The following is a 12,889-nucleotide window of genomic DNA, read 5'->3' on the forward strand; positions in this document are numbered from 1 at the left end:
TAAATGCCAATGGGAGCTGTCGGTGCACCATGAAGGAACTTATGTAGGGAAGTGGGACTATATATGAAGTATCTGTGGAGCATATATGTGGCTGTCACCAGACTGGTAACTGCGGAGACCAGAGATCTGAGAAACACTTCCTGCTCATTTGTGAGGTTACGGGGGAGGGACAACTAGACTGGGAGCGACATGTGTAGGGCGGGAGACTAGTGTGAAGGGCTAGGAGCAGGGAAAGAAGCATTTAGGTACAACAGGAGTCAGCGGTTTCGCGTTGTTTATATTAGTTACCTATCATCATGTGGGAGAAAATGATCTAGAGCAACATCGCATTTCTTAGTGAAATGTCAGGACGAAAGTTTCCAATATGCTGGTAGCGTCACAGTTCAGATCATACTGACGTGCCTTCAGCGCTGACCCGACTTTAATTTCAGGCCCTCTATTTCTGACCTGCACTAACTATTAAAAAGTAAGTGAACTCGAGCTGAAGAGTTGGAGTCGTTACCACAGACTTTCTAGTTTACCCCGACAGGAGTTAGTGTCTTGGAAAAGATACTCTGCCAATCTTTTCTGCACTGATTTTAGGAGCTACTACTCTTTTGTGAAACTGTTTACCTACGATGCAGAGAATTTGCAATAGAAGAAGAACAATAAAAAAGCACCTGTACAACATGTATGAAAACAAGCATACTGAGTGGCGGCGCTTATAAATGTGGTTTGCCCACAACAACATAAGTTCAAACATTGTCACCGTGGAAAGAAGAAAATGCGATATAGTCAATTGCACTCTGGCTCCGTGAGGAGGAGAGCGCTTACAAACCTTTCTGGCCTTAGGAATTCTTGCTCTTGGTTTGGTGGGGGTTATGTTACGGTGAATACGTTCTTCTGGTGGGTCGTTTCAAAGCTGCTTGTCGCTGTGGGCCACTCGTCGTACTTACCGTCGCATGGCCAATGGGCGAGGGGTCCGGTGCCCCTTATGTACCGACAAGAGATAAGATATGACACGGAGGAAGGTAAGGAGCGGGACTAGCGTGCAATGACAGTGGAACTTGTGTTCATAACGCTGTTTACGGACGTATACTTTTGTAACAGAGGCAGCCCAGTGCGGCCAGGTTGCACTCAGACCTAACGTATTTTTTTTTGCAGCTGCCGAAACCGGATTGACGCAACCTGTAGCGTGCTATTACGGCGGCGCCTTCGTTGCTGCTGTTGTGCAGCTGTTGTGCAGCTGTGCTGTATTTGGAACTAAATGCCGATGACAGGCGGTGCTATATAGCGCAAGTGCTCGATGAACTGTGGATAGTTAAGTGACCCCGGCAATCTTCAGCGTTCATCGAGTGGCATTTCCTCGTTTTGCCCGCACCACAGGGGACACGTCGCCTTCAGCTCATCTGCATTTCGAAGGTTGGTCACAGTTTCTTTGAACGTCTTTATTTAAAAGTCATAGTTCTGCGTCGCCCCTGACAGACACGTCGTGCAATTGTGCTTTCCGACTGCCTTTCGCCGAAAGTTTAATTTTAATTACCCGCCCAGGATGCAAACTATTGCGTTAAATGTAATGCAATCGAAAGGCCCAAATTCTGACTGCGAATTCAACTGGTCATTCCATAGTGCTTCGCTGCAAGACTTGGCGAGCTGCGATGAATATAATCAAGTTTTATTATCACTGTTACACGCTGCTTTTGATGACTGTGTAGCTTGAATGTTGTCCTGCACAGCTTTGTAGTGCTGAAGAGTTCTCAAACGACAGGTCAAAGATGGCGTCAGAAAGCATCGGTGACACAGTGTAGCTGCAAGTGAAGCGATGATTCGCAAAGTAGATCAAGAAATTTTGACTTGGTTTGTATAATACAGTTTGAGTCTCTAATTGTGTCCTGCCCTGAAAAAGAAATCATATTGAAGGCAACATTGCCTTCCTTGCCGATGCTCTGTAATAGATATCGAAGATTACAAAAGCACCTCACCGCTCAGGAGTCCGCGATTCTGCTGAAGATTTGACAAGAAGTGTTGACTACTGGCAGAAGGCTGGCCCGGATGTTAATGTTGCCAAGCTTGATTAGGACATACTGAATGAGCGTAATCGCTGACTGAACGTTGACATTCCAGGCATTGCCGGAAGTCATAAGAGCATGGCCGAACTAAATGATCGAGCAGCCAAGCTTCATCTCAGGACAGTCATTCAAGTAGGGGTGAATTTAAATCGCACTTCTTTCCGTAGTCCACCAGCCAGGTCAGAGACGAGTCTCGCTGTCATAATTCGTCTAGCGCAAATGGTGTTCGCGGTTCGTCGCTGGTAGAAGGGCAGAAATTCCCAGATTCGAGGTCATTACTCGGTTTTCTTCCAGATTGTGTGTGAAAAAAAGAAACAAACTAAGCTTGAAACTCTGGCAAGACACTTGTGTAGTCTTTTTTTTTTTCAGCAGTGGGATGCGATGCTAATAGTAATAATCATATTAAAGGATAACGTTATTCTCACACATTCACTTGAGAAGTGAAGGTTGCTTTTAGGGGTAGTCAGAGCTGAATTGTTGCCGTAACGACGGTGTTGAGAGCACAGGCGGTCTGCGAATAAACTGTGTTGTTTAGTCCATTGGCAAGTACGATGCCAGCGAAAGTCCACAACATTCTTCTTAGCGGCGATGTTCCAACACAACTACTGAAGTCTGTCGGTATCAGGCTATCCTAGATAGTCACACTCGTTATGGCTGCGTGAGCACTCCACACATTCAAAAAGTAGCGGTGATGACGTGAGGCATGATTTCTACGACAATAAACTTGATTAAAATTGGTTTACCTAGACTGGTGGAAAACATATTTCGTCAGTCATTTTCATTTCTGACCTGTTCAAGTTATTTTTGATGGAGCTGTCTTTAGCACATGACATAAAGTGATTGAGGAATACAAACAATGCTGTCTTCAACTTTTTATGTTTGTTGTGTTGAATGGATTCCGTTGCTGCTGCAGCTTATTGTTGCGTCTTCGACGTTGGTGGCTGTGTATTCCAGAGACCTTGTTATCAGTTTTCCGTACGTAAGCCTGATCTTTTCCGCCGAGTTTTACGTGCAACTCGGGCTTGCACTTCTTCCACAACTACAGATTTACTGCAGTTGGTACATATCGTCATGCTTAACTGCAGCGTCCTGTTTGATATTCATGGTAATTTGACTTGGAAGAAGTATCCTCCTGGCAGCTGGGTTTCCTCACCAGCATGCACACGCCAGTGCAGCGGTGTCTTGCAGTTTAGCGATGATATATTCTCAATAATCGTGGAGTTAATATGTTATGAGAAATAGTGTTCAGACACTTTACTTCGATTATGTTGCGACATCCAACGGTATCTGGGCAATAGACTTCGTTCACTTTATCCAATTGTTATGCCTTTTTGTGTGTGACGTCCATTCGAAGATTTAGTTTCTTCATTATGAAGCGCTCTCTGGTCGGTTGGCCGTAGTGTTATGCAGAACCTTCTTGCTCGTTGTTCGACTTTACGGTTTTGCGATAGAGTAGTTTGCGTTCCCTTCGTGTTTCTTTCTAATTTCAGAAACCCTCCTTTGCTTGCAGCGGTTTGTCTGGCGTTTCGGCAACGTTCGACTGTCGCAGTCGAATTGGACCTGCAGTTTTACATGCATCCTCAAGTAGTGCGAACATTTCTTCTTATTTAAAACGTATGAGCGTTTCTTAATGAAACCTCCTAGTAGGCAATCAAGGGTTGAAGGCTGCGTTCGATCTTTGATTCAGGTCGTTAGTGGCTCTCAGAGTAACTGGGTTCAGCGTCGAATGTTACCTTTTGATGCACGAGCATGATACAGTGACACTAGAGCAGTTAAAAATTCATGAAATGGCTCATGTCGGACGCTGAACTGATCAATCAATGCTTTTGTGTATACCATTCATACCGTAGTCAATTGTGTTCACCTGGCTATATTTACGCTCTTCCGAAAGAAGTTAAAGCTAATCAAAATGCAGATGCTGCTCCTGTCTTCAGGGTTACAAGAGAATCCATAGTACACCATAGAATCGCATCGCGTTGCGTCTTTGATTGGTTGTCATGAGAGGGAATGAGCTCGAGTCAATATCCAGTGCTTCGATCGCAACGTAAAGGAAGGTGCGAACTCCATTCCCAATATTGTTGGTCTTGGCTTCAAATATTGCTACTGTAGGCGATTATTTGCCGATTACTTTGCAGCTAAGTCTTCTGCAGTCGTCGTTCAATACGAAGCTACTCTGGCTTACCCTACGGGGCAGAAGATTTAGGTTTATCCAAGTTTTACACTCCAGAAACCTTAGCCACGAGATAGTGGCGTAGTATGGTGCTCAAGATGGCCGAAACAAGAGAGTCACTGGTGGTCCCAGTAACATATGCATTCGATGCTTAATTCGTATCGCACTTTAACGTATCGGACCTTAACCGTGGCCGCGAACGCACCTCTTGCACTAATTCGCGAAGTGAGCCGGTGTCAGTCACCGAAAACAATGCCTCTTCTTCTTTAGCCGAGCCTTGTTTTCTTCGGAGTGGACGTTTTCACTGAGGTATAAGTTAAGAACTCAAAACCCAATTTGAACTGGCCGTTCGTCCGTCCATCCATCCGTCGCTAAGTGATACGTCATTCGTAACTTTGCCTTGTTTCATGAAGAGGATTTTTTTTTAGTTATAGGGGGATCTAGACTTGCGGGGATTTCCGGCAATTACTCCGCTCCTGTGCCACTTTGGAGCAGCTTGTAATAAAACTAATATCTATAGGTATGTCGTTCAGTGCGTCATCATTCCAAGCGCAGTGCGAGGCGGGCCAACAAGACGACACGAACAGTGAAGCGAAACAGGACGCAAAACCTGTAGCTTGTGAGGCCGCCCAGCCCACATAACAGCGTCGACAAACTTGTTCAGTTGGCGTATTTTCGATAAACATCCGGGAGATTGCTCAGCTTATCGGGGCAAGAAAAGTCTGCCCAGTCAGAACCCTAACCTGAGCTATCCTTTCCAGCCGCTTATACTGATAAGCCGAGAACCCAGTACAGATGGCGTAGCTGTATATCGGTACTGGGATCATCTGGCGCAGTTTTTTCAAGGCATCGTGTAACCTAGGCACGGTCACAATGAATGGCATCATGTACTGATTTTACCATGCGGCAGGACTCACGATTGCACTCAAGTTGCTGAATATTGCCTAACTTCGCCTACAGTGTGCAGCCACTGAAAATGAGAGCACAAAGCGGTGACGGTGTCCTGTTTGCCTCATAGTCATAAAATGAGAAATTATTGAACGTTGGATCACACAATCGCACGCTATGGTAACGCTAAGAAATATAGACATTGAAAAACCATACATGCGCTGCGGGTCATTGTTGATTACCAAGTAGATGACATTAACTTTGGCACTCAAACATTGCTGAAAGTCAGTCATGAATGCTCGAAGAGCCTTCTGAGTCTCAAGTCAACATGTTAGTCGGATACAGGCATGCTTCTGCATCAGTATCGCTACACATGAAGTCGGGGATAGCGGTAGATAAGTTGTCAGGTCGGTCCTGTGTTTCGCCGGCAAAACGCTTTCCCCCTTTCGTAACAAAGATATGTTTCCAGCGTTTCGGACGTAATTAAAATAAGTTAAAGGGCTGAATCAGTTGCTCAAGCAAGGTGGAAATCATTTCGCTGGCAATGTCATTGAATTCAAGGGCCGAAGTCAACAGAGAGAGGTTATGGTCGACAGTAGTTCTCAGCATAAAATATGTGTCTATGGCAGATAAAATAGGAGGTGGAAGGAAGGAAAGCATTCCATTTGACCTTATGAGTATATAGGTAACCATCCCCAATGTCGTCGGCTAGAGATGACATGGCCTTACTTTTTCACACGGTAAGAGCAGCTGAGGCGTAAGGGGCTTAGGTGTGCTTTCAAGACTTTACTATAACCCTAAGCTATATTCTTGCCAAAAAAATAAAAGAGCTCAACTTTGCATAAAAGACTGTCCATTGTAGCTCCTACTTCGTCTGCGTATAGCCAAAGTGAGCCTGTAGTCTTGAATGAATCCTCATTCTTCCTCATAAGCTGCCTTTCTGACCTATTAAGTGCACCGCACAACTTACGAACCTTCAAGTCCGGTGTAGGGAAGCGCGTTCAACGCTTGCAGCATGGTAGTTAAGGTGCTCCCTGGGCTTACAGAAGTATCGCATTGTGCATATGTTCAATGAGAGTTACCACATGCAACGCATGCTGTCAGCTCCGAAGTCGTGGAAATTTCTACGGTCAGGATGCAGCTGGGGTATAAAAAAATTCGTGTTGCATCTGTATATGCGTACCCACTAAAAAAAAGTCAAATTGAAAAATTTCTGCGGGATCGTTGTCCAGTGTCATGCATCATTGTAGAGAACTGAATACACAACACACATCGCAGCGTGACAAGACTTCGAATGCCGTGGATGTTGACAGCAATCGATCGCAAATGGCGGAAATGTGACGTTTTATTGGCCGTCTGCGTCTAGAAGTATCATTGATATGATTTTGCACTCGAGTGACGTTAAGGTGACCCGATGGGTAGAGACCAGATGGGTAGAGACTATTTGTTTATCTTCATTAGTAGCGTTCGCTATAATTTTAATGGAGCTAAACTTAATCAAGAGCTCATTGATTCATCTTCTGTTTAGCATATAACGTGTATACCGCATGTAATATCTTGTTGCGAATGCAGATGAATTGTCCCGCCGGCATCGTCTTAGTATCCTGTCACTGTCATCGACAGCTACGTATTGTCGTTGTGGACAACATTGCCATTCCATCATCGTAATTGTACTGTGGTCCTAGTGCCATTGTCACCATGCCACCGCCATGTCTGTCGTCGTACCGCCACCACTGTTATTGACTTTTTTTCGGCGTTGCTCAGAGTTGAGGGTGTTCACACAGGTTTGTGAAAGAGAAAGAAAACATGGAGAGGTAAGGTAGGGATGTTGACCAGACAAGCTCCCGGTTTGATCCTCTGCACGAGGAATCAATGAAAAGGAAGCAGGAAAAGATTTTAAAAGATAGAGTGAATACTGCGTAAGCGCTGGAGGATGCGCAGGTTATATGCACACGGTGCGCTTGAAACACTGAAACAGCGTACGGATACCTGGATTAATAACCAACTGTCGCAGTAAATAAGTTCAGAGCCCGGGAAGTTGCAGAAGTCTGATAGCTCTTTGTCGGGCAATCGGCGGTGTCATGCAGTGCTGAACACTACAGAGATGTCCTTGAGTTGCCCATATCTGCATGACGTACTGCATCAAAAGGATGCGAGCTGGTGTTTGATGGTCATTGTTGGCCGAGTGGGCTCCCTGTGGTGTCTCGAGCTCGAGACTGAACCCTACTGATGCCACATGTTCGCGATACTCAAGGTCCAGGCGGAAATAATTCCTTGAAATTCATGTGCCGCTCGTTGTTTCATGGACTGGTCGATGCAGTACTCTCCTACAAGAGTTGATAGTATCTGAAGGCCATAGCCTGAGCGAGCAGTACCTCAATTCGTCCCGTACCATGTTGTTGGGCGTCGCCTTCATCAGTAGTTATTCCCTCATCGCAATCGTTAACAGCGTCGCATGCAAATCTTCCGCCTCTTATGAAACATCACAGCACCTACTGCGCCACTTCCCATCCTTCAGCGCTCAATGACGTACTCTGCAAGCCAGTTACTGTTGGTCTCAATCACTCAAGAAAGTAAATGGTGTGGGCCTTGACCGAAGCACTCATGCATCCGCAAGGCCCCAAAAACCCTTTTGTGCTTTTTGAAGGCGACTGAATTGCCCATGCACTTGTGACCATCAGTGAACAGGCACTACGAATATGTGCATACTGACTTTTTCTTTCTGCTTTGTCGTACCTTTCTTTTTTTCTATATTTCCTCCTTAACCCTTTTCTATGTGTAGGGTAGCGAACTGGGTACAGCCTGTGCTAACCTCCCTGCCTTTCCTTTTCCTTCAGCTATACATATATATATATATATATATATATATATATATATATATATATATATATATATATATATATATATATATAAATATTCCTTGTCATAAAGCTTCCAAAGCCTTGTGCTTTCATATTTCAAATCGATGACCGATCTTAAATGGTCTCGAATCCTTTTTTACAATGGTTTGGATATCACAAAATCTATTTCAAAGAATTCCAGAATGTTGCATTCATCGTTTGCCGGCAGTCCGCACACTGCAGACGCAGCCAATCATGTTTGAAAACTCACCACTTTAATACGCTCTCAGCTAACGGTTCGTATTTAGGGCATATTGAAATTTAGCTTCAGAATTCAAGCCACTCATGGCGATCTCCGTCAAGTATGGCTAGCTCGAGTTTCGGCAACTTCGTTCTGCAGAAAAAGAGTTAGCGGTAGATGACGCTTTCGAAGCAGTTCGATGGAGCTAGCCGCTTGGCTGTTCCCTGGAAGCGGTTGCGGAACCGTGGTGTGACTGGAAACACTAGGCGGCTGAGCATGATCGTATCGGAAGTTTCTCCAACAAGGTCGCCAGAGGTACCAGTACCGAATTCCTCGTTCATTTTCTGTATTTGCTGGAAAAGACACCCGATTCTCTTCAAGGCAAGGAAACCTCGCAATCCAACCTGGAAGCCAAACTTCCGCGTTCGTCTAGGGCACGTCCAGCTTTGCTCTTTTATAGCGTGGCCCTTCGTCGTAGCTTCCTTTCCAGGGAGGTCATGTTATCGGAGGGAAGCTCGCGGAAGTAGCAACCGTCGGATTAGTTGCGGTGGTCCTGCACGCCGACGTATCGCGTATTTGTGCCGCCAGTTGCGGGATTCGTGCAACGTCAAATAAACTCCCATTGTGAGGTCAGATGCATTTTGTAATGGCAACGACGAAACTACGAATACATGCGATTCGGAGAGCTGCAGGGAGCGATTTTTCTTATTTTTCGGTGTTGTAGTTGAAGTTCATGTTTAATGTAAGCTTTATGTGGTACATACAAACTTTGGCCACATTACGGAGCCCAACGAAATTGTTAAAGCTCATAAAATATGTCAAAAAAAAGAAATCAACTTCCTACGAGTTCATTTAGCCATATATCGTGTCTTACCTTGAGAACACTCCCTTACATTTGGCATTTTGACCACAGACTTTTCTCAAAACAAAGAAATATAACACGAAGTTCCAAAGTAATTGCTACGCCATGCTTTAGGCAGATAGTTTTCATGCCTTCATTTCGTGCTTAGTGTCGGCATACAACGAGCACATTCGCACGCAGAAAATGCTCAAACTATTAATGTTAATTTTGCCACGTCAAAAAACTCACAAGCAACGAAGCAAGCACAGTATACTTGGATCTTCGTCCCATGCATGCTGTGACCCCGTTGTACCACAGACAACGGCGAAAACACATCGTTCGTGACCTGGAGCGTCACTGCTGGCCACAGCTAGAGCCGATGTTCGCTCTGCAAAATAAAAGAATTACACAATAGGTAAGTGACGTGATGAAAAGCGTCTGCGGTATATTCATTAACAGGCTTGCACTCAATACCAGAGTGCACGCGCTGGGCCCTTCGCCTATATTCATCTTCCGTTCTGGGTGTATTTGCTTGCTATTAAAACAATGCTTTCTCTCTATATATATGTAAAATACCACGTTATCACATGGTATCTTCTTAAAAACTCACACTATCAAATGGTTTCGTTGGACAATGGCTAATCGCGCATGTGACAAATACTTGTTCCTGCAATTGTCACGTTTGAGTGCAAGAAAGCAACGGAAGCCCAAAATCTGGCAATTACGGAAATGGTGTCAAGGTATGGATCCTGTTGCAGCGAAGATTTGCGAGATGCTTCTCATGCTCAACGATTTGCGGTGCTATCTTGATTTAGCGTCGAAATACGGTAGTGCCGTAGTTCTTGTTTCTCGCGCATGCCCTCTTGGTTGAGAAATGTATGATAGCGTACGCACCGATAAAAGAGAATCTGGCACAGTGAAAAAATTTGGCTCACTTTGATATAAACGGCGCTGAGGGGTCTACATCGCAAGTATCATTCGCAGCAATAATTTGCTCTGACGACTATCTTCTTTATCATATTACCCATTCATTAACCAAGTAGGCAAGGAGCTGCACAAAATGCTTTCCAGGGGTTTTCAAGTTGCCGACTTTTTTTCGACCTTCGAAGCCCATCTTAGGTCAGCGAATTTCCTTGCCTACTCACCTTTTACCTTTTCGTTGTGACCCACCATGTTTGCCTACTGGAGTGTTATGGTTACTTGCTCTAGGCGTTAGATGGCCTAGCCAACTGCACGCCTTCGTCCTTTTCTCTGGTACTGCAATATCGCGTATTTCCGTTGTATGCGTAATCTTTGTTCGCGTCTTTTTGTTTTGACATCCGGCCTATTGCCTTCCCTTTCACATGTCCTTGCACCTTCCTCGCAGTCTTCAAAAGTTTTTCGTTCTTTTTAGCAGTCAGGCTTCCGCCGTTAGGTTAGGACGGGTAAAATACAATGAATACCGTAATATCTAGGGCCATTGCCTCTTCTTCTCTGCACTTCCCGTTATCTGACGCTATCTGAAGTAAATAAGACGTGAAAGGAGAAAAGTGACCGATAAGCGGTGTGCTTCGTAAAGATATCCTAGCGGAGCTTCCTTAGCGTATTTCGCCAGTATGTACGATTTCGCACCAAACATGGACAACGCGAGGTCACGCACAACAAAGTAAGGCTACAGCTGTATAGTGAAACTCAAAATACGTAGTTCTGCAACTGCAACGTGTTCCCAATGTGCACAAGCAACTTATGTAAACAAGTTAGCACGTGTATCCTGATTGTCTTTACCGTAGCGGGCGCTTCTTCGTCGCATGTTGTGATTTTTGTTTTATAAAAGTGATATGGGGTGACGACTCAGGTATAGAGAATTACAAGGGATATTTCTGTCTGTATGAGGACTTTATTGCTCGACGTATATTATTGGCAGAATAACACGAACAGTTAAGTACACCTGTTTGCATCTTGTAATTCAGTCTTTATAATGATCTTTCTACCTTTCTCGTTTTTTTTCAACCTTGTTTTCTTGTTCAATAAATTTCACTGTCTGCTTACAACCATTGGCCAAAGTTCAACGATATTCTATTCTAATGTCGCACTATTAGGTGTAGCAAATACTACAGAACTAAGGAATACCAATTATTAGATTACTGTCATAGGCGTACTTACTGGGAGGATGGGGAAGCAGGAGGGGTCACTGGCATCCTCCCCTCCCCCCTGTCCGAAGTGGGGGATCAAGATATGCCATTTGTCCCCCACATCTGAAAGGGAGCCCTTCGGGCTGCATGCCGGAAAGTCCAACAAAAATACAGTTGCAGCTAAATTTTATTTCTTGATAGATTGGTCACGTGCTGAATGCCTTTCTTTACTACGTATCTCCTGCTTGGGCAACGAGTACTGGATTTTGCGCCTCCTCGGGACGCGCTGTAGCGGACGACACGTGGGATTCGCCTTACACACGCTGGCGTTGCGGAGGAGACCTGGCTCTGGGCAGCTGCCACCCTAACAAATGTCCGCTGGATCAGCTTGAAACACGCCCAGTTTGTTGGCACCGCTATATCCGTATTTTAAAACACAGTCAGCTTTCTGTATTTAACCTGCGGGCTAGGGAAAGGTCCGGATAAAGTGCACAGGAGCGGCTTGTTGCGCTAGCTGGTACATAGTTATACTATAAGAGGATGCCAGCAAACTTGAAAAAAGGGAAGAAAATCCAGAGGCAGACATAGACAAAGCTACAGGAAGGCGGCTGGACTAACAATTGAAGCTTATTCGTTGAAACGAAGCCCCCCCAAGTCCGTACTGAACATGCGCAAGTCACAACATATCATATACACGGTAAACACTTTATGCACGGCGATATCGCTAAAGAAATTCAAGCTTTTTCTTGGTCAGGAACACCAATGGGGCCCTTACACATTTTAAAACTCTGTTTCCTGCTGATTTAAGAATGAGCTTGAATTTCTTAATCACTGTCGCCATGTATAGATTCTTCTTCAAGTGTTAGAGCGTGTGATATGGCCGCTATCCGCTATGTATGCCAGTTGGCCGACATAACTGTAGGTTACCACAGGTTTATATTTCGTGGAAGGGGAAGGGGAGTTAAGGTAAGTGCAATGTAAGGCATAATTTTTACATTCCTAGTTAGTTTTGCAGTCTTGTTAGAAGCATACTGCAAATAATTACTGAGCAGAAGTCGCCCCCCCCCCCCCCCCCCTCACACTATTTTCATGCGCCACAAGACGTTCCTCGTTGGTTTCAGCGGTATCCTCAGTGAACTAAGCAACATACTTTGTTTATGTTTAGAGAAAATAAAGGGTGAGTGAAAGGCCATATGTGGGTAAACTTCAAACACCGGGGACTAATGAGGACATTTGCAGTAAATTACGCATGCAAGCGAGCCGGCGATTTATGAATGCGTTTTACGAATAAATAAGGATTTATCCCACTGCCCTGGGAGAACTGGGAACTCAACGAATATCGAATCTAGCGCAAATTGAGGATGAAGGAGGGCGAGAGGGAGGGAAGGGGGGACACCATAGCAAGCGTTACGGCGAATTAACATGTGTGTTGACGAATAACTGGCTTTTTAGAAATTTCTAGTACTAAATGCTCCAAAGCGTCACAAGCAGGCAAGGTTTCTCACGGAACGGGCAACATTTTAGTGTACGCCGTACAATTATAAGAAACTGAAACCTTTATTGCAACTGTTCCAAAGAAACTGTTTTGAAGGAAATTGTAATTCTCCTAGATCGTACACGTCTGCTGTCTTTTTGTTCTAGTGAATTATTGAAAGTCATTTATGTTGATTGTACTTCTTTGCGTATAACCTCGACAATGCTGTTACCTAAAGTGGCGATGTACTGTACGCGTTTACACCAAGTACGCTTC

At 44.7% G+C, this 12,889-nt stretch overlaps 1 long non-coding RNA gene across 1 annotated transcript in view; it reads right to left on the reverse strand.

Annotated features, from left to right (window-relative positions):
- LOC142581967 (uncharacterized) overlaps positions 1-9,412 on the reverse strand; it is a 30,562-nt gene extending 21,150 nt beyond the window's left edge. Inside the window, exon 1 of the long non-coding RNA XR_012828333.1 lies at positions 9,278-9,412. This is a non-coding gene — a long non-coding RNA (uncharacterized LOC142581967). The remainder of the gene's footprint in view (positions 1-9,277) is intronic.
- Positions 9,413-12,889: the final 3,477 nt, after the last annotated feature.

Source organism: Dermacentor variabilis, chromosome 5 (genome assembly GCF_050947875.1).
Source record: "Dermacentor variabilis isolate Ectoservices chromosome 5, ASM5094787v1, whole genome shotgun sequence".
Taxonomy (NCBI): Eukaryota; Metazoa; Arthropoda; class Arachnida; order Ixodida; family Ixodidae; genus Dermacentor; species Dermacentor variabilis.